We start from the raw sequence: 23,500 nt of genomic DNA, 5'->3' as shown, positions 1-23,500 counted from the left end.
AGGGTTTTAAGTGTACTAGAGAACATGATACATCAGATTTATTATCCCCATTCTGACCAGACATGCGTGCGTACATTGCAAAGAAGTTTCACTTCCACAAGCTTTTTTAATGTTTTTACTGCGTGTTGGAAGAAAAACAAAATAACAATATTTCTGTTCACTAGTCACACTTGGAAGTGACCATCATTTATGCTGAATACATTTCTCATTTTTACAATAACATCTTTAAAGAAATGCAACGTGTAATTTTAACAAGATCTCGAATATCTCTTAAATAATTTATGTAGCAATACGTTAAAATTAAATTAATCTTTGTCAGGAGTAACCAATATGTTTGGTGAGTCCCAATTTCAAGTGTATAATAATATCTTCATAGATGCAATTTCTTTTATTTTACTCACACTATCTCTATATTCCAAATCTGCTCCCTTTTGTATACATCTTTTCAAATCTGTCAATTCTCCATTCCTAGCAGCCCTACGTAGTTTCTGTAAGCAAATCAAAACCATTACTGTCTTGAACGTATAACTGTAAGTTGCCTTTTTGAAACATAGACAATGCAATTTCCCAGAGGAACTCCTATTCCGGCTAACACTGTACCACTTTTAATATGGAGTTTCGTAAAAGTTAATAATAGCACCATACACGATTATATAAAGTATGCAATCCTGCCTCTGTTTCCGGGCACATCTTACTGTATGCAATAAAATTGAGAAAGGAAATGGTGAATATGTCAAAGCGACAACCACCCGACCATAGAGCAAACAACAGCCGAAGGCAACCAATGGGTCTTCAATGTAGCGAGAATTCCCGCACCCGTAGGTGTCCTTCAGCTGGCCCCTAAAATATGCATAATAGTACAGTGATAATGGACGTCATACTAAACTCCGAATTATACACAAGAAACTAAAATTTAAAATCATACAAGACTAACAAAGGCCAGAGGCTCCTGACTTGGGACAGGCGCAAAATTGCGGCGGGGTTAAACATGTTTATGAGATCTCAACCCTCCCCCTATACCTCTAGCCAATGTAGAAAAGTAAAAGAATAACAATACGCACATTAAAATTCAGTTCAAGAGAAGTCCGAGTCTGATGTCAAAAGATGTAACAAAAGAAAATAAATAAAATGACAATAATACATAAATAACAACAGACTACTAGCAGTTAACTGACATGCCAGCTCCAGACCTCAATTAAACTGATTGAAAGATTATGTCTTCATCATATGAATATCAGGTACAATCCCTCCCGTTAGGGGTTTAGTATCATACTATCATAAAATATATGAGAAGAACATAACCCGTGTCATGCCAACAACTGTTTTTTTAGAAATAAATGTGTTTAGTTCCGATGCAAAGACCCTATCAGTGAATCAATGTTAAAGCCAAAATATGCAATCTTTAATGACCTGACAACAGTATCGTAACTATATCCCCTTTTAATAAGTCTATTTAAAGGTTTTGTTAGTTTCTGAGGAGAATACTGACATTTTTGTGCTTTATAAAGAATATTTCCATAAAATTTTGGATGTGAAATACCTGAACGTATAAGATGTCTGCATGTTGAGTTATATTTACGAATTATTTCCTTATACCGGTGATAAAATTTAGTAAATGTTTTGACCAGTTTGTGATATCGAAAACCCTGGTGTAATAATTTTTCAGTAATACATAAATTTCTCTCGCTAAAATCTAATACATTGTTACATACACGAGCGAATCGTACAAGTTGAGATATATAAACACCATAAGATGGTGACAAGGGAACGTCACCATCTAAAAATGGATAATTAACAATAGGAAATGAAAAATCATCTCTTTTATCATAAATTTTTGTATTAAGCTTCCCGTTTATGATATAGATATCAAGATCGAGGAAAGGGCAGTGGTCATTGTTATCATTAGCTTTATTTAAAGTAAGTTCTACAGGATAAATTTCTTTAGTATACATACTGAAGTCGTCATTATTTAGAGCCAATATATCATCCAAATATCTAAAAGTATTGTTAAATTTTTGTATCAAATGTTGTTTTGATGGGTCTTTGCTAATTTTAGTCATAAATTGTAACTCATAACAATACAAAAACAGGTCCGCAATAAGTGGTGCACAGTTAGTCCCCATTGGAATTCCAATAACTTGACGATATACGGAATCTCCAAAGCGAACAAAAATGTTATCAAGTAAAAATTCAAGTGCATAAATAGTATCAAAGCATGTCCAATTGACATAGTTCTTTTGTTTATTGCTACTAAAAAATGATCTAAAAGAGTTTGAACATATGTACTCGCATTCCGACTTTTTAAATGCCCAGTTGGTTAGGGATGTGAATTTTTTCTTAATAAGAATATGAGGCAAAGTGGTATATAGGGTAGAAAAATCAAAACTTTGAACAGATCTAAAATCACCAATATATGCATGCAATTTATCAAGAACTTCCAACGAGTTTTTGACACTCCAAAAGTAATTAATTCCACTATTTTCAAAGGCCTTATTTGAACAATTTATTATCAGGTTTTTAATTGTACCAAGTGTACTAGTAAGTAAAACAGACAATTTAGTAGTTGAACAATGGTTGGAAGATGAAATAAATCTATATTTGTAAGGTTTTTTGTGCAGCTTCGGAAGCCAGTACATAGTTGGGACTTTCATTGTGTTTGGTTCTGCTTGTAAAGAAGTAGCTAAAAGTTTATGTTTGTTACAGATGTCGTTTTCTGAAAATGAAGTCAGTTGGAATGTTGGTGAATTCGTGATTTCCTTTTGCAGAACCTCTATATAAAATTTACGTCAAACAATAATGATATTATTAGCAGCTTTATCAGCCGGGACAAAAACAAATTCCTTGGCTAGTTCTGTTAGTTTATTTTTGATACGCGAAATAGGGTTTTTATAGTTTTTGTTGAGGGTAAAATGTTCTTTAAAATGTTGTATTCGAATATCAACTATCTTCATTACTGCAACATTGAATGAAAGACTAATAAACTGTTAACAAAGAAATATGTCTCGCCTTTTTCATTGTATTTATGTTTTTGATAATGTAAATGTTGAAATTAAAGTACCAATACTTTAACATGTAAATAATTCACATATAGAAAGTCCATGAACGATGACTGCAAGCACAGGGCTGACCAATCTCCATGAGATGTGCCAATATTTATACAACAGTTTTGCTGCATATCAAATATCATTGACTTATCATAAGTCGTCCCATTTAAACAAAACTTAATACAAACATTAACTTGTAAACTATATAAAAGGTTTAAAGTCAATAAACCATGAGGAGGGGCCGGGCTATATAATCTTAATAGAAATGCGACTTGCAAATGCCTATACGTTTGCATACCAAATATCATTGACTTAACATTCAACATAAACTAATCCAATCGCTATTATCATATAACCGACTTTTGACTACGGAATTTCCCTACCACATGGAAATGAGATTAGCCAATATTAATACAACTGCATACCAAGTATCATTGACTTACAACTAATATTTCACAATAAACTAAGTCCAATAACAATCTTATATATTGTAGACACCTCCGCCACCGACGCCGTCGGAAAGAATTTGGCAATGCATATGTCTTGCTTTTTGAGTCAGGGAAAGAGAGGTAAAATGACAAAAATATTCATTGATCTATCTTTTAAACGCTGTCGAGATTTAAATTGCAATTCAGATCAAACTTGATTACCTAGTGATGCAAACTAAAAAAAAAGTGTATCAGTTCTGTCAGCTGTATATATATAGAAAGTGCTTTCACAATTGCTTATACTGTCAAATTTTATTTAATCAAATTTTAAACAGTACTGAGTATTCTTTATCGATCAGATGAATGATTAATTTAAACACAAAACAATAAGATAGTATCCTAAAACAAACAATAATTATTTGATATTTTATGAATAGTTTAAGATTTATCTAGATAGTTTTGAAAGCGACTTCTACATTAAACAGGGTTTAAGGTATTTGACGGTTTTATTAACAGATGAATGATTAATTCAAACACAAAACAATAAGATATTATCCTTAAACAAACAATAATTATTTAATATTTTATAAATATTTTAAGACTTATCTAGATAGTTTTGAATGCGACATCTACATTAAGCGGTGTTAAGCTATTTCCCGCTTTATTATATTGATTAAAAATCGGATAACACTTTCATAGTCAATATCATGAATATGTAAATAACATATAAATATCATATTTCTGTAAATATTAGAATTGTTAGAACTGAATTCTGCACAAAAAGGCAATTAGTTCTATAGTGAAATTGTTTTAAGTACTACTATTTATATATCTATGACCTCTTTTAATGATTTTTGAATTTTCAAGTTTGCTATTTAAAAGAGGGATTAAAGATACCAAAGGTACAGTCAAACTCATAAATCTAAAACAAACTGACAACGCAATGGCTAAAAATTAAAACGACAAACAGACAAACAATAGTACACATGACACAACATAGAAAATTTAAGAATAAACAACACGAACCCCACCAAAAACTAGGGGTTATCTAGAATGTATATCAAGTACAATGACTACCAAAATAAAATTTCTGTAATCAAGTGTTTTCCTTTAAAAAAAAAAAACATCTACAGACAACAGAAACATATATATATATTAATTTTGCAGTATTTTTGACAATAATATTTCACAGATTGAAATTTAATTCATCTAAACCATTCTTATATTCCTCTAGTTTTTATGCCAAAATAACACATAGTTACATATTTCTTTTTGTGCAAAAAGACAACAGTAAGTCACATGCAAATCGTACTTTTCAAAAGGAAATTCTTACCTCATTCAAACTTTCCATGATGTCCTGAAAATAGAAAAAAATACATGCAGGAGTCATGAGATCAAGGTTAGTTAAATATTTGTAGACATATACTTTGTACTTTTTATTTACAAGATTTGGTCTGCCCTGTTAGAGGCATTGTGGTTTTTTGTGTGTTCTTAAATTACTGTCTAATATAGTGGAAGATATTAGCAAGCAACATCGAGGGAATTGTGCAAATGATGATACAAGCATGAAAATTACCACAAAGCATCATTATTATATACTGCTTAAGAAATAACTCCTGGCCATTCAAACAAATATTTTTTCAAGATGGCCACGGCCATTTTCTAAAATGGCTGTTTTCTTCAGTTTGAAAATACTGATTTTGGATTATACCTATAACACATCTTTCAAGGATTTACATCCCTTGTGAAGTTGCGTGAAAGTATAAAAATGATTTTTTTGACTTTTTTGCCGGCATTTTGAAACCGGAAACCATCTTTAGTTTCATTAATGTATTGTCTAGTCGTAATTAAGGAACTGTCATTTACTTTTTATCATAACTTACATTGGATTTTACATATAACACACCTTTCAAAGGATAAACGAACTATTGCCAATTTGTAATGACGCCATTTCCAACATGTGTGGTGGCCATCTTGAAAACTTGATTTTTTTTCTGGCCAGCAGTGGATTTTTTATAAGTATCATTTAGTCAACCTTTATACCAAATTTCATGCTTGTATCACGATTTCCACAATTATGTCCATAATATCTCCCACTAATATAACCTGAACCCGATTCAACTTTATATGAACTACTAACCTTGGTTAGATAGGGCATGCATTTATGTTCTTTTCACAATAAAGATAATTAGGCCACAAGGAGTTTAGTAATACGACGGTTTTTTGGGGTTTTTTTTTATTAAGGCGGTGCTAGATTAGAATCTGTTTTACATGGCATAACCCAAAAATAACCTGTACAACTGTTCTAATTAGGTCTCAAGATAGAGTTCAGCATTTTTATAAAAAAGAAGATGTGGTATGATTGCCAATGAGACAACTATCCAAAAAAGACCAAAATGACACAGACATTAACAACTATAGGTCACCGTACGGCCTTCAACAATGAGCAAAGCCCATACAGCATAGTCAGCTATAATAGGCCCCGATAAGACAATGTAAAACAATTGTTTGTTCTTTTTTAACAACCAGTCTAGATTTGGTCCTTCATTTTGTCCACGTGTAGCAATATTGACTAAAACCCAGGCACTTGTCCGGAGCCTGTTGTTCAGAGGTTGTCGTTTGTTGAGTTTGTTCATAAGTGTTTTGTCGTTTTTCATTTTAATATAGATGAAACCATTGGTTTTCATGTTTGAGTTGTTTTACGCCAGTCATTTTTGGGTACTTTATATCTTGTTGTTCGGTATAAGCCAAGGCTCCGCTTTGAAGGCTGCATTACCTATAATGATTTGAATTGTACATTGTATATATTCGGACGTAAATATACAGTTGTCTCACTGGCACTCAAACTACATCTTCTTTTAAACTTTTAAATTAATATTTTATATGATATATTAGCCTGATGTGTTCATGTTTATACCCATCAGGCTTGTATTGTAAAACCTCGTATTTCTATTTATTAACAGGAAAATTTAAAAAAAATGAACCAAAATAGTTTTAAAAAGCAAATAGAAAAAAATCTTACAGAAGCTTTCTTGTTATGATATGATAATTTCGAATATGCTCTGGACTAACTAAAGTTGAAGTATCTACATATCTATGAATAACTGTATTTTATTTGCCTTGCATGCTAGCTATTTATAAATCACCTTGTAGGTAGAAGGAACAAAGTGTCATCCAGTCATCTATATATATTTTACATGTTTCTTAAACACAGTATCTTGCTAACAGGCGTGTGCACTTTTAAATTGCACTGACTTTACATATACCTTTCCAATGGAATTTCCTGCAATATGAAAACTAAAATGATTATAAAACAAAACGTAGACACAGAAATATGTCTCATTTGTATGTAAGTTGGCACTAAAGGGAAATAACTACAATAAAGTGTCAACTGACGATGTAGATCGTGTATTGATGATTATTTTTGCATTTAAATTTTTTATTGATTTATTACAATTTATAGGATAAATATACGCAAAAAGGAAATAGAATGTTTAATTCTTTATTCAAGGCCAATAACTGATATGAGGAGTTCCCTATTCAGACATTGGACTCGGTTTTCTTTTTAACTTATTCTTGCTGTGCGTATTGCTACGTGTTTTTTTATCTACATTGGCTAGAGGTATAGGGGAGATTTGAGATCTCATAAACATGTTTAACCCCGTCGCATTTTTGCGCCTGTCCCAAGTCAGGACCCTCTTTCCTTTTGTTAGCTATATATATATAGTCTTGTATGGTTTTTTTTCATTTTAAATCCTTTATTATGTTTTGGAGTTTGGTGTGACGTCAATTTTCACTGAACTTTCCCACTTCTCGCTGTGTTGCAGACCCATTGGTGGCCTTCTGCTGTTGTCTGTTCTTTTGTTGGGTTGTTGTCTATTTGACATATTTCCCATTTTCATTCCCAGTTTTAGTTGTCTGACATGTTTGATGTCAATAGTCTTTATGTAGATATCATTTAGAACATTTTTTCCCTTATTTGGATCTCATTATTTAGAATAGTTTTGCCAGAGTCTATATTTCAAGTGATTTTCTAAATCATACACAAAAATAAACAATTGTTTTGCCCTGATGTTCTATTTTAGCCATGTTGGCCATGTTTGATATTCGGCGGGGTTATCGGACATATTTTTGAAATGACATACACTGTTGACTTTTGGTTATATTTTTAGTAATAAAGTTGATCTTTGTAAATGAAGGACACAAAGTAATAGCAAAAGCTCAGACTGGCACTAAGTTCCAGGTGGCCTTAATATGTGTAAAAGGTTACTCTGAACCCTATGACTTGCATGCGAGTGAAAGAAGTGCATTTTTTCTTGAAAACATTCAGTATATTCAAACCTTAAACGGGACACATTGAAGACTTTGTAATTGGTACTTCTCTACAAATCTTAAGGCATTTCATGTCGTTTCCCGACACGGTTGGTAATGTCCCGATGGGTTATCTTCCTTGCTTTATATTTCTGTGGAGAATCATGAGCAGCCATCTATCAATTCGTATTAAACTTTTCCATTGAAGAATATATCATATTATTTTAACACTTACCTAAATTAATGAAAGGAGAGGGGTTCAATGGTACAGAAGGGTAGCAAGAACATCATCTAATTGCTTTTTCCTGAAACAAATAATTGATTGTATAAAACATTTAACTGCACCTTCCTCCCCTTTTCGATTTCAGACACGTAATAATACTTAGTAAGCAACTGACTACTCGTGTAACCTTGAAAATGTCAAAAGACGAGAGCGGCACAAACGCAATTATCGCCAGGTCAGTCGATATTTTTTTCATTTTGAACTATGCTTCTTCTACTTCCTGATATAAAAGAATTACACCATGTATGACAGGAAACTAAAATGAAAAGACTATTACTTTTACACTGCTTTAACTTAAGAATATGCAATAGTTTTTTATTCGTTTGTTATGTTTGAGCTATAAAATTGATATTTGATCAAAGCAAATACTGGTCAGCTGCGAGCAGAGAGTGCAGCCATCTATCAATTCTAAATAAGCTTATTCATTTAAGTATGTAGCACATTATTTCAACACTTACCTAATGAATAACGGAAATCTTTTAATGACAATGAGAACAGTGGTAAAGGTTGGTAGGAGGTATTTTCCCAATTCAATTTTACCCGTCACAAATATTTTATTGAATAAAAAACCTAGTTGAACTGGACACTCTTCCGCTTGTATGATTTCAGACAGGTAAAATTCCTTCTGTAACCTAATAAAAAATTCAAAACATGAGAGAGTATAAAGGCAATAGGCTATTTGCCAATTCCTGTAATTGACCCTATAATTAGATACCTTTATTTTTGTTGTTTCCCTTTATGAGGGACATTAATTTTTATTTACAATGGAGAGCATGCAGGAAGAGCAAATTTACTTGTGCGTAATGTGAGTAATCTATAAGGTTTTTTTTTATCTTTTAATTACATTATTTTGTTGTTTAGCTAAATACTTTTGACATCAGAAATTATTTTTCATGAAAAATTAGTTTAACCGCCGATACATCCCTTTCAATTCATCATGCTTTGCATTGGCAAAAGCAAATTTTGTCTGGTATGGACCAGTCTACGATTGACAAAGGGAAGTAATTTGTTTACAAAGTGTGTAACAAGGACGTATAACTAACAAGGATTCGTGTCTCGCGGTATCTCGTTAAAATATCGCATATCGTGAGACTTGTTTTGTATACAAGTAATAGCTTTTCTAGAAAGCTTGTCGTATTTTAGATGATTGTAACAAAGAAACAAATATAAAAAAAAAATATTTTCTATCAAATATGTCTTACATGGACGTTAAAATCGTATAAATTACAAACTTTTTACATTTTTATTAAGGTAAATGTTTTCTAGAAACAATGATTAATTTGGTTAAAACCTTATTTAGTTTGAGATTTTGCATTCCTAATTCTTGTGATGATTTATAATTAATTATAATAAAACAAATAATTAGTCCTGATTGTATGTTATTCATTTAATATGAGCTTGTGCTGTTTCCTTTCTACTATTTTTACAGATGTAAATTGTTTATTTAATGAGCTTGTGTGGTTTCCTTTCTACTATTCAATTAAGAAAAGCTATGACCCAAACTACACTAAAAGAGTCATTGTCTACTTTCAAAATGACCAAAGCTGATTTGAGAAAATTAATCTTGAGAAATATACACGAATATGTCATAAAAAGAACGAATTGCAAAATATGCTATTGACTATTTGATTTGAACTCTATTAACATGTCAGATTTTTTATCTTCGGACAATGATCTTTCAGTAAAACTTTTTATACAGCACTGTCAACATCACTATGCAATATAGCAAATGACCCATTTGTTGTTACTCCTCACGAGATTAAAGATTTATGTCAAAAAGTACTTTCAATATTTTGACAATTGATTTTAGAAGACATTATTGGAGAAATTATGTCACAGATGACCAAGTTGCAAAAACACAACTCAGAAAAAGAGCAATCACAACTTAGTGGCAATGACCAATCCATTCTGTTCTACATACATGTAGCTGGATATATTGTGTATAAGTTCTCTTTGTAAAAGATTTTCTAGGTACAGTGTGCATAAACTGGGTGTAATTTTAAACTTTACAATCAAATCAGATAGTCAGAATTTTGTTACCAAATATAGCAAATGGTACAATATCCAAGACCGTGGTGGTCTCCAAAAGCCATGTGACACTTTGTTTCTGCTAGTACGTGAGATGGAACTGATTGTTCGCAAAACTACCAGCACAGTCTTAAGTGCAAATTCTCTCTTAACTGAACCCTTGATGGAAAATATTATGAAGTTTCATGATCAAATACTATTGTAACATTCTAATGGCAAATGAAGAGGGTTCAATTGTTTGAGCCGTAACAGAAGACAATATCAATTTATTTCTAAGGATACGTGGTGTTGCTGTTGCCCGACTTCAGCGTATAATAAGACCAGCAAATCTACCCAAATGTCATCCTTAAGTTTGAGACAGTCATTGAAAGACATAACCAAAAACTAATAAGAAGTGGTTAACAATAAACTGTAGACTGTAGTGCTTTTTCATGGATTTATCTTGTTTTTTGTTTAAATGTGTCTTCCCTGATCATCATATTTTAGTGTTGATGTTCATGTAATTTTAAGAATCTTTTAAAGAACAACTTATTGCTGCTAAATACTGGGTTTCACTGAATTGTTGATTTTGTGCTCATATCTACCTGATTATTTGTATTAAAAGAAGTAAACATTCATGTGTTATTTTTATAAAACTAAGTCAGCTAAGACCATGACTATCAATTGTTGAATTGAGCTATAAGGTGTTTCATCATTGGTAAACAATGCACTTTTGTTCATTGTGTATAGAATTATTATAGATAATGCTTTAGTTGTTGTTGTTGAGAACATTTGGTCAAATTGGATTTTGTTTATTGTTTTAGCCACATGATTAGGCTGGATTTTCATCTTTTCATTTTGTAAACTTTCGCAAGTTTGGTCTTTGACAGTAAGGTATATACAGTACATGTATTGATTTTGCTCATTGTTGACAGCCATACAGTAACCTTCAAATTCAGTCATGTACTTTTACATTATCGCAATTACATGTCATCTGTTTTTACTTGTATCATCTTTAGACTATTTTGTGAATAATATGATTAATATTGTCCATAGTTTTGCATGTACATGTGTACTAGAAACTTGTCATCAATGTTGTCACATAAAAGGCAGAAGTTGAAACTCAAACTAAAGCAATTTAGATTTAAATCTATTTATCTTAAACACAACATATATTACATATATACATGTATACACAAACAGTGTAACTCTTTAATTTAGACAATAGTCTCTTAATACTTGTTATGTTGTCATACACACTTGGCAATCCTAACCAGATATCATGTTCTCTACTAAGGTCGATGCCGTGAACATATAACTTTGCTGAAAAATCTTTGTTGATTAGGATAGTTAATTTAACATACACACTTTTAGATGATGGATGATGTTCTATAATTTGCAAGTGCTCACTGGAAGCAGAATTATATACATATGGAAAAGTTGGACTAGTACAAATTGTCTTTTTCAATGCCTTGTAAGGGTCTTCTAGATCTGAAGATATTACACATTCTTTTTTGCATTCAAGTTTAATATGTTGATTAACATCAATTTCTTCATCTAAACAAAGTTCTGCCACTGTCTGGTTATCAGACAAATATGAATGATCCAAAGAGACTGAATCCACACTGGTGCATGTAAGCTCTTCTGTTTCAGATGACAGAAGATCTTCATCATGTGCGATGTCTGGCGTACGTGCATGTATTTCAGTTTGCCCTTTGTCTAATTTTGGTTTGCCAGTTCCATGTCTTTTCCTGTGATATGGCACATTCTACCATTACTTCCTCTTAGGCATTCTATAAAGTAATGAGGACACAAATTAATAAACAGAAGAAAAGAAAAACCAAAACTAGGAAACATATAATATGAAATTTGTTAAAAAAACCCAAAATGGAGCTCTAGTCAATAGATATAAACAATTCACCAAAGTATAATCTAAATATTGATTAAACTGTTTTTGAGCTAGTATCCGACATGCTGACAACAGACAACGTTATACCAGAAATTAATATGGGCGTATAAAAAAACTGTTTATATTATTTAAATTGTAATTTTTGCAAGTTGTACATTGTGACCTGGCGTTAAGATTTATTGATTATTTCACTAAAATCATTCGATTAAAGCATATACAAACACCAACAATGACCAAAACATGTATATGTCAACCTGGAATAATATATATTTCATACCAAGTCATGTTTTATAACAAATTCAGTGTGTCAAAGTGTGTTAACTTTGATAAGTAAACCAAATGCTTGTTTCAAATTGATTTTAGCAAGTGCTGTGGGGGAAAAATGTACATTGATACTTGGGAATTGATGTACTGATACTGTGATCACCTGTTTCTGAAGTGTGTGAGTATTGCATATGAATGTTGAGTCTGTAGATGTTGTTTTAAACATTGATAATTCCAGTTCAGGACTGTATCACTTTATAACACTGGATGGTGACCTTGACAATCCAGAGAAGCTGCGTGCTAAAACCTATTATGCAACCCCGACCGCACTAATTATTGTTTCTTAACACGATTATTCTTTTTTTATCATTTTTGATATTGCATGAGCATGATGAGGGACCCTTGATAACTGAGACAGAAGTATAAGACAAATAAAAAAATATAGATATAGGAAGATGTGGTGTGAAATCCAATTAACAATTTATAAAGGTAAACCATAATAGGTCAATGTACAGCCTTCAACATGGAGCCTTGGCTCACACTAAACAACAAGCTATAAAGGGCCCCAAATTTACCAGTGTAAAACCATTCAAATGGGAAAACCAACGGTCTATCTATGTTTTATGCCATATAGGAGGCTTAATTTTGCCCAGTAAGCTCAAAACCATGTAAAGAACAAAAGACCATTAAAGTACATTTTGTTTACTATTCCTATATTGACTCTGGAGCTGTTAATAAACTGCATTGCCCCGGTTCAGATATTTTGAGAACGAAAAAAATGAAAATTAATATTAGCAAAGAAAGGCTCAATATCTATTTCATTTTCCAAAATAGGAAGCTCATGTTTTCTCTGCAAGTCTAAATATATCTAATGTAAGGAACAAAATAACTTTTATGCATTTTTATGCAATGTGCATTGACCTTATACCTACAAACTAGCAGCTCTGCTCTGATAGGTAGATATTATGAAACAAAACAGAGCTGTTAAACAATTGTTCATTTTGTAGCTCAATATTTAATCAAATACTCAACATAAGAAGCTGAAATTTGCTATGCAAGTGTAAAAAGGTCTAAGAAATGGGAAAAAATAATGCAATATGTGATTGTGTAGCCTATATTCAACAATATAGCTGCAAAATAGCATCCCTGCTCTGATTGGTAAATAATTGACAAAAAAGATGGAGGGGGTGAAATAACTTCAATATTTGACTAACCACTTAACAAATAGAGTTGAAACTTGCTATGCAAACGTAAATATAAAACAGGCAATGAACTCATTCAACCTAGATCGTCTTTTAACACCAAAAATGCAACTTTAGCTGAAAAAAATACAAGCCCATTCTCCATGGAAGTCGCCATTTTGTTTACTGAAAAGGGCTGATTTATATGTTATATTACACGTGAAATACATAACAAAAGACGCTCTAATTTCATCTGCAAACGTAAATATTATCTAAAACTTGAAATTAAATAATTTTGTACAAGTAAATGCAATAAAAATGAATAATTTCAATGCAACATGACGGGTCATACCACCTCGGTCTCAGCATCATGGGCAGCATCTGGCATCCTTACTTATAATCACTTATTATGATGTTTATAAGCGTCTTATGATGTTTTTGTAGTGAAATATCATTTAATATCATAAATTTACATCTACTTAATATGTTTTTGTTTATTCATATAATGTTTTTATACTTACAAATTGATGAAGAAATCTCGAAGCGGCGGTTCCCGCTGAAGCTTTCTGCAGATCTCGTGTTTTCTCGCAATTCGCGGTACTTCTCGGATTTTATCAAGACGGTATCGGGAGTTTCCTATCCTTCTAATATACGTCCTTGTGTGTAATAATAGAATCAAATCGGTAATTGGCAAATGGACAATTGCCACCAAGTTGATAGTTTTGAAATTCATGCTTATAAAAAATAATCACAAAATGTAAATATGACATGATGTTCAGTATTTGCCTTTGGTCATGTGTTTTAAAGATGTTTCTCGTTTTTCTTTATACATAAGATCGTTGGTCTTCATATATTAAGGTAGTTCGGGGTTTAAATTTTCGCGCCGTCTGCGCATAAAGTTGCGCATTGATATCGTAAGTCATGTACATTGTCGTAATTTTCCATAACAATAAAATACGATCATTTAAATAATCTTATTTATTCAAATACATTGAGAAAGAGTTGAATAACTTTTAAATGCAATTTTAAACTTAATAACGTTTATTGTTACAATTGTCATTGTCGAAATAGTACTTCCGTTCTAAAAATGGAGTATGTTTTTGACGTAGGAGAAGAATGAAGAGAGAATAGCTCATATTAATTGAACACGTGAACTGCTTTTCATGAATACTGTAATGCAGATCGAAATTATAGATAACGATCTTCATTTTGGTAGCTTATGAAGCAGTTTCACCCTTGTCTTACACTAGAAAAGGTCCGACAAACATGCGAAAGATAGATGTAAACAAATCATGAAAAGGGGGAAATTTAAACTGAAAAGTAAGTACTAATGAATTGAATATACATGCTCAAAGAGCGATTCACGACCACTGAAAAATAATATGTAAGCGTCAAATTAGCGGAAATAATTTTCAAGGCAAACAACAAAACAATGACACCCCCCCCCCCCCTTTTTCAGGCTGAAAATTAATTATACATGTAACCATAGGCATAGCTCATGGTATTTCTATCATGTAATAGATTTGACAATTTGTGGACCTGAGAAATATGTCATTTGCATAGGGTTTAGACCATTTGGGTTTCTGGGAGAAAAGGTCATGATTCATGAAAGTAGGCTGTTTATATAATTACATGTACATGCAAACAGAATTTTCATGTTGTAAACCATGAATATTCGAATGCGAATGCAGTTGATTTTGCCCAGATTCCAGTTGTACGTAACATTTTTGGTTAAGCATGCACACTTAAAATTTAGAACACATCCCATCTATATAAAAAAAGAATGTGTGGTATGATTGCCAATGAGACAACTTCAATGACAATGTATCCCAAAGAGACAAAAATGACACAGACATTAACAGCTATCGGTCACCGTACAGCCTTCAACAATGAGCAAAGCCCATACCGCATAGTCAGCAATAAAAGGCCCCAATATGACAATGTAAAACAAAAAAACAAGAAAATTAAAGGCCTTATTTGTATAAAAAAATGAACGAAAAACAAATATGTAACACATAAAAAAATGACAACCACTGAATTACAGTCTCCTGACTTGGGACAGGCACATACATAAATAATGTGGCGGGATCTAGACTGTATAAATTATTTTTAAGAATGAATCATTTCACAAAACTACCTTTCCTACCGATGGTCTGGATGGAGGGTCCTTCATTTCATTCTTATCTAATTCTTTATACCATTTATCTCTATTTATTTTTTTGTTTTTCCATTTTTCTGTACTTCTTATAATTTAACATCCCGTTTTTCTTCATTGTTACATGTATGTCTATATTCTTTATTTACAAATGTATTGTGAACATTACATGCATTATTCTCTATTCTTTAAAATTTTTCTTGACCCTCCTATAATATATTTGATCCTACAGAACCTTCATGAGAGAAAAACAAAACTTTTACTACCTAAACAGGAAAAGCGGTCTTGTCATAAAATGATTTTTTTTCTAATTTTAAAAGCTTGTTAGGTCTCCACCCAGCTATTTCGAAGTGCATTTCTTTAATATGTTTAACATGTTAAAGAAATTGAATGCAAACTTTTAAAAATTACACCTGCGCTAAGTGGGTGTTATATTCTCTTGGTGGCTTCAGACATTTTTTAACCTTTTTCAGCTGGTCCATTCATGACCAAAAGTTACAGTATAATTTCAACTGTTAAAATACTTCCTCTTTATATTAATTAAGGCATATTTTTTAAAGGTGTATGAAAAAAATTGCAAGATATGTAATGTTCACACAAGAGTCTATATTTTGTAAATAAAGATAAAATCAAAGGATAATAAGGATAGTAGGAATTAACTGATCTTAACCAACTTTGTGTGACCAGAGCTTACTAAATTAAAAGCCTATGGACCAAGTTTCATGGCAATTATAAGATATTTATTATAGACAAAATGTTTTTAAAGACTAATTTGATGTACATGTATCAGACATGTCAAATGTATAAAAATTATTCAAAAGTCAAAATTATAAAAATGTATGAGTATGTGCCTTTTAGCATGTTTAGTAGGTTTTTGAATGAAAGGGGGGGGGGCTTGTATGAAGATGTGAATTTTTGTGATATTTTCCAGCAATTTAAAACTTGTTTATGTTTTAGTTGAATAAATAATCCCAGTGGCGGATCCAGAATTTTTCATAAGTGGGGGCTCACTGACTGCCTAAGAGGGGACCCACTCAGGTCATGCTCCAGTGATTCTCTATATTATTAACCAAATTTTTCCCGGGGCCGCCTCTGAATCCTCCCATTTGTACAAAATGTACTTTAAATAGAAAGGAAATTACAAATTGCATAGTATATTACATGTAGTAATTTAATAGTACGTTATTTAATAAAAAGTCTTAGGCCAAAAACACTTGAAATAATTCAGGGTCAATTTAGGCCCTAGCACATACATTGTATTTACATTTAAAAACGCATACTACAGCTATAGTTATTAAAATTTGCTTTTTGGGGGGCTGATTTTTATTGCATGTAATTTTAGTCTCAAGAGGCATACATGTATATTTGAACCACTTACTATCCTACAGAAGAAAAGAAAAATAGCATGTGAAATACAGCAGTTACAAAAGATATTGTAAAATGCGAATATACTTAAATCTTTAATTTTATGACAGACTTTTATGTACATACAAACCACGTCACATTTTTCTTCATAAAGGTTGTAAGACAAGGATCCCGACTCATTCTGCAAATTTATCTGTGATAATCTACTTTTCGCTAGATTCAGAGTTCACAAATGAATAATACAAATTGATAAAACCCATATATTGTACCAATTCACACCACTGTCCCAGGTTAAGGGGAAGGGTTGTCACCTTCAAACATTAACCCCACCACATTATGTATGTGCCTGTCCCAAGTCATGAACCTGTAATTCAGACAGTGGTTGTCTTTTGTTGTTGTGTCACATTTTTTTTGTGTACATTAATATGCCTTCAGTTTTCTCATTTGAATTGTTTTTCATTAGTAATCGAAGGGCCTTTTACAGCTAACTATGCGATAACGGCTTTTGACCTGTAGCTGTTAACTTCTGTGTCATTTGGTCTATTGCCTCATTAACAATCAATTATCATATCACATCTTCCTTTTATATTGAAACACAAATATTGACACATAAAAAACTGTCAGATAGAAAGTCAGAATGAGACTTATGGATAAAAACTTAGCAGACTGTCAGCTCACACTTTGTCAGCATGTTGTCACAATCATGGTTTAAGCACAATAATAACCAGATGCTCCGCAGGGCGCAGCTTTATACAACCGCAGAGGTCAAACCCTGAACGGTTGGGGCTAGTATGGACACATCATTCAAGCTGGATACAGCTCTGAATTTGGAATGTGATTAAATAGTTGACACAGCATAGGTTTCTGACAGAGAATCAATGTGGTCTAATGAACTTAAAATATTTTTTTTTTGCTTAAAATTGAGCAATTCACTTTGGCCGTTGAATATTAATCCTCTCTCAAAAACAAATATTTGAAGAAATTCAGATTTAATTTCTGAAATATGAAATGAGAAAATTGACCCCCCCCCCCCAATTTTTTTTCACCTCCCCCTTTCCCCTATTCCATCAATGATCTCAATTCAAATTTCTAATTCAATCCATCATATTAAAATATAAAATGTCATACAGTCATGGTTAAAATTAATAGTAACTTCTAAAAAAATAAATGGGATGTGTCCAAAGGGACACAGATGATACCCCCGCTAGCATTTAACGTTATAAAAGGACATACCTCAAGAACTGTTAAGGTGGCTCCTGGGTATAAATCAATTTTTTTTCTAATATAGGATTTCCCTATATTTTTTTTATAAATAAACTTTATCATATACTTAAAAGAAAAATGAAATAAAAAAATGGGGTCACCGTTCATTTAAGCTCACAATCTGCCTCTGGAAGAAGAATACATTTTTGTTAATGTCTTTTTATTCTGTTGAGCTAATAGGAGAAATAGAGGTAATATCGAAATAAAACCAGATGCTCCGCAGGGCGCAGCTATATACGACCGCAGAGGTTGAACTCTGAACAGTTGGGGCAAGTATGGACACAACATTTAAGCTGGATTCAGCTGTAAATTGGGATTGTGATTAAATAGTTGACACAGCATAGGTTTCTGACACAGAATGAATGTGGTCTAATGAACTTAAAATATTTTTTTTGCCTTTGAGCAATTCACTATGCTGTTGAATATTAATCCTCTCAAAAAAATGTTTGAAGAAATTTTCTTTTTATTTATGAAATCTGAAATGAGAAAAATTTAACCCCCCTCCCATTTTTTTTTCACATCCCCCTTTCCTTTTTTCCAAAACTGATCTCAATTCAAATTCCTAATGGAGTTTGCAACAATAACTACTCATTTAAATACATCATAAAATATTAAAATGTAAAATAAAGTGCTTGTTATCACTGAATGGTAAAGATTGTTTTAATTTATCAGTTGGTAGTAAAAGTGAATATACATTGTATATTGTATAAAACAATGATTTAAGTTGATTCAACTACTATTCTGGACAAAGAAAGATAACTCCAATTGAAAATTTCTTGCTATTGCACAATATTGTGCAATTAGATATTTCTTGCTTTTGCGCAATACTGTGCAATTGAAAATATTTGCTATTGCACAATACTGTGCAATTGAAGATTTCTTGCTATTGCGCAATACTGTGCAATTGAAAATTGCTTGCTATTGCACAATACTGTGCAATTGAAGATTTCTTACTATTGCTAAATACTGTGCAATTGAAAATTTCTTGCTATTGCACAATACGTAATATAATAATTTTGGATCCTGATTTGAACCAACTTGAAAACTGGGCCCATAATCAAAAATCTAAGTATATGTTTAGATTCAGCATATCAAAAAAGCCAAAGAATTCAATTTTTGTTAAAATCAAACTTAGTTTAATTTTGGACCCTTTTGACTTTAATGTAGACCAATTTGAAAACGAGACCAAAAATTAAGAATCTACATACACAGTTAGATTTGGCATATCACAAAGAACCCCAATTATTCAATTTTTGATGAAATCAAACAAAGTTTAATTTTGGACCCCGATTTGGACCAACTTGAAAACTGGGCCAATAATCATAAATCTATGTACATTTTTAGATTCAGCATATCAAAGAACCCCAAAGATTCAATTTTTGTTAAAATCAAACTAAGTATTATATATATTTAGCCTATTTGCACTCATTTTCAGAGGTCAAAAAATCTCTTGGATGGCCGGTGACCTCCAAATTTTATTTCAATTTTATGAAATAGAGACATTAAGATTTCACAGTATGAAATAATGAACAACTTCTGTCATTTATTTTGCTCTGAAAATTCAATCACAGAGATTTTATGTCTGTTTTTTTCTATATTTAGCCTATTTGCACTCATTTTCAGAGGTCAAAAAATCTGTTGGATGGCCAGTGACCCCCAAATTTTATTTCAATTTTATAAAATAGAGACATCAAGCTTTACAGTATGAAATGATGAGCAACTTCTGTCATTTATTTTGCTCTGAAAATTCAATCAAAGAGATTTTATGTCTGTTTTCCCTATATTTAGCCTATTTGCACTCATTTTCAGAGGTAAAAAAATCTCTTGGATGGCCGGTGACCCCCAAATTTTATTCAAATTTTATGAAATAAAGACATCAAGCTTTACAGTATAAAATAATGAGCAACTTCTGTCATTTATTTTGCTCTGAAAATTCAACCAAGGTGATTTTATGTCTGTTTTCCCTATATTTAGCCTATTTGCACTCATTTTCAGAGGTCAAAAAATCTCTTGGATGGCCAGTGACCCCCAAATTTTATTCCAATTTTATAAAATAGAGACATCAAGCTTTACAGTATGAAACAATGAACAACTTCTGTCGTTTATTTTGCTCTGAAAATTCAATCAAAGAGATTTTATGTCTGTTTTCCCTATATTTAGCCTATTTGCACTCATTTTCAGAGGTCAAAAAATCTCTTGGATGGCCGGTGACCCCCAAATTTTTTTCCAATTTTATAAAATAGAGACATCAAGCTTTACAGTATGAAATAATGAGCAACTTCTGTCATTTATTTTACTAAGAAAATTCAATCAAAGAGATTTTATGTCTGTTTTTTTCTATATTTAGCCTATTTGCACTCATTTTCAGAGGTCAAAAAATCTCTTGGATGGCCTATGACCCCCAAATTTTATTTCAATTTTATAAAAAAGAGACATCAAGCTTTACAGTATGAAAAAATTAGCAACTTCTGTCATTTATTTTGCTTTGATAATTCAATAAAAGTGTATTTTTGTCCATTTTCCCTATATATCTTTATAACCTATTTGCACTCATTTTCAGAGGTCAAAATATCTCTTAGATGGCCGGTGACACCCAATTTTTTTTTATTTTTTTTTGCATTTTTTCATTCACTGTAAACAGCAATAATGTTCAGCAAAGATCTACAAATAAGTCAACATGACCAAAATGGTCAGTTGACCCGTTTAGGAGTTATTGCCCTTTAGAGTCAATTTTCAACCATTTTTCTTAAATCTAAGTAATCTTTTACAAAAATCTCCACTGAAACTACTAGGCCACAATCATCTTTGGGGTATCTAGTTTGAAAAATGTGTCCGATGACCTGGCCATTCAACCAAGATGGCCGCCACGGCTAAAAATAGATAGGGGTAAAATGCAGTTTTTGGCTTATAACTATGAAACCAAAGCATTTAGAGCAAATCTGACAAGGAGTTAAGTACAGCTCTTTGTAAGAACCAGGCAGAGTGCGATACATGATGGTTTCAGATTTTATCTATAATTGGCCTAGTAGAAGCAGTAAATGAATATTGCTCAAAAAAATAATTTAAGTGGGAAAATATGAGTGGTTGTCATGGTAACGGACACTCTATTTTTTGGTCGTTAAGCTTGGTAAAATCTTTCAAAAAACAGGTAAATCACCACAATTCAGAGCCTGCTTATGAATAGAATCATGCATTTTTCATTAATGTTCAAACCTTACATTGATAGAACTTGGTTTAAGCTTCATTTTAGTGAAGATTGCATGTCAACCAAATTTGTAATTTTTTTGAAAATTTTTGCGAAAAAATGCATATTTTCAACATTATTGAAATTGGGATTTTTTCGAAATTAACAAATTTTCTCAGGTGTTTTTCAAAAAAGTGCAAATGTGTACAGAATAGTTTGCACTGTAGTTATGAAGTTTGGATACTACTTTACCAAATTGAATAGAAAAATGCGTGGGATTTTCTTCAGTTTTATCACCATAGCAACCGATTTTTTCCTTGGAAACGGAGTTTTATTTGCAGAATATTGCAGTTTAAGAGCTTAAATGTCTTGGATTTTTTCATAACCGATAAGAAAATACATAAAAACTTTAAATTACTATCATCAAGTGTTGTTGACTTCAATTGTTACCACAGAAACACATATTATCCATAGCAACATCCACTCTGAAACTGCATAAATAGAAATTTATGTAAAAAAATACATAAATAGAGGGTGTTTATTTTCAAATTGGAACATGACTGCATGCTTTGCTTCACTCACAGTCTTGTCTGTTTTTTTTCCTTCAGATTTTTCAATAAATGTAATATATAATGTAATATTGGGGTTAGAAGGTAAAAAAAGGGGGGTGGTTTCATTTTTTTAAAGATATCATACATGAAGAATTTTGAAAAGATAACGTTTGGTCGGCGAGCATGATTATAAATAGAATCATTTTTTTTCTCTCAGAAATTTCTTATATAACATCGATATAACTTGGTTTTAGCTTCAGAGCTAAGTTAAGGTACATTGTAGTTGTCATGTTTTGGGATTTTTGTCAGATTTTGGGAAACCTCAAGTTTTATTCATTTGAATGCCTTAAGAATAAATTTGTAAGGCTTCTGCGGAACCCAGCGTCTTGCCTACTTTTGCTGTAAATCGCAGGCTCAACAGAAATGAGGAAAAAAATCGGTAAAAATATTCCTCTTGATACTATCTTTTGATTGTAAGAAGCTTCTGTCCAAGTTTGGTAAAAATCCAGGATACTAGTAGTTTATGAGTCTAATAAATGTTTTAAAAACTTTTACTGCAGACTGTATGTCATGTTAACTGGAAGAAAATCTAAGTCCATTTAAAAGTAAAATACGGAAAAAATGGATTTATCTTTTTACAAAATTTACTTCTTGATACTATCTTATGATCATAAATAAGCTTCTGTCCAAGTTTGGTACAAACCCAGCATGCCCAGGATAGTTTGAGAAAGTTATTAAAATTCTAAAAACTTTAACCACAGAGTAAATGTAATGTTTCCCCGCAGAAAAAAATAAGTCCATTTATAAATAAAATACGGAAAAAAATGGAATTTTATTTTTACAAAATTTACTTCTGAATACTATCTTATGATCATTGGTATCTGGTAGAGAGTTGTCTTATTAACAATTATACCACATCTTAAGATCAAATGGTCACTTTTAGAAATTTCTTTATAGTAAACCAACAACATTCAAACTTGATCTCTGTTTTGTGGTAATAAGCATTGTGTATACATGTTTCATAAGATTTGATTGAGGCAAACTATAATTGCAAAATAGAAACCAACTTTGTGACGACTAATGTACTGACGGACATGGATTAAACCTACTACAACGCCCCCTCCCCCCTCCCAAATTGCGGCGCGGCCATATGTTACCCGGGTCTGGTTGGTACCTGGGAAAGAATAAAGAATTATAAATACATTTTCATAATATTTATTTTACATGTGGTATGTCGGCTTATCAGCAATATAATAATCAAGAATTAACATACTGTTCATATGTTTTACAAATAACATAATATCTGACATAATTAATAACCATATGATTGTACTTGATGAATAATTTACTTAATACATTTCTTAAACTCTGTTCTCTGTTATGTCCAGGAGTCAATTGAACTTATGTAATCACTTTAATAGATTTTAAAATACTTTTTATGCATTTAACGAACTTCATTAATTAATTTAAATAGCTTGTCATAACATTTATTTAATTAACTAATCTTTCTTTTCTTAAAACAATATATGTATTTCCGTAAATAAAATATGTTTTT

The 23,500-nt window shown here is 31.7% G+C and overlaps 1 long non-coding RNA gene across 1 annotated transcript; it reads right to left on the bottom strand.

Moving 5' to 3' along the window:
- Positions 1 to 403: 403 nt before the first annotated feature.
- LOC143059797 (uncharacterized) lies at positions 404 to 8,700 on the bottom strand. The gene is made up of 5 exons (XR_012973612.1): positions 8,525 to 8,700; positions 8,019 to 8,088; positions 6,619 to 6,755; positions 4,806 to 4,829; positions 404 to 488 (listed from the first exon to the last, which is right to left on the bottom strand). It is a non-coding gene; the product is annotated as an uncharacterized LOC143059797 (long non-coding RNA).
- Between the last annotated feature and the right edge of the window lie 14,800 nt (positions 8,701 to 23,500).

This window comes from Mytilus galloprovincialis, chromosome 14, assembly GCF_965363235.1.
Source record: "Mytilus galloprovincialis chromosome 14, xbMytGall1.hap1.1, whole genome shotgun sequence".
NCBI classification, from domain to species: domain Eukaryota; kingdom Metazoa; phylum Mollusca; class Bivalvia; order Mytilida; family Mytilidae; genus Mytilus; species Mytilus galloprovincialis.
This window is presented reverse-complemented; position numbering and strand designations above follow the sequence as displayed.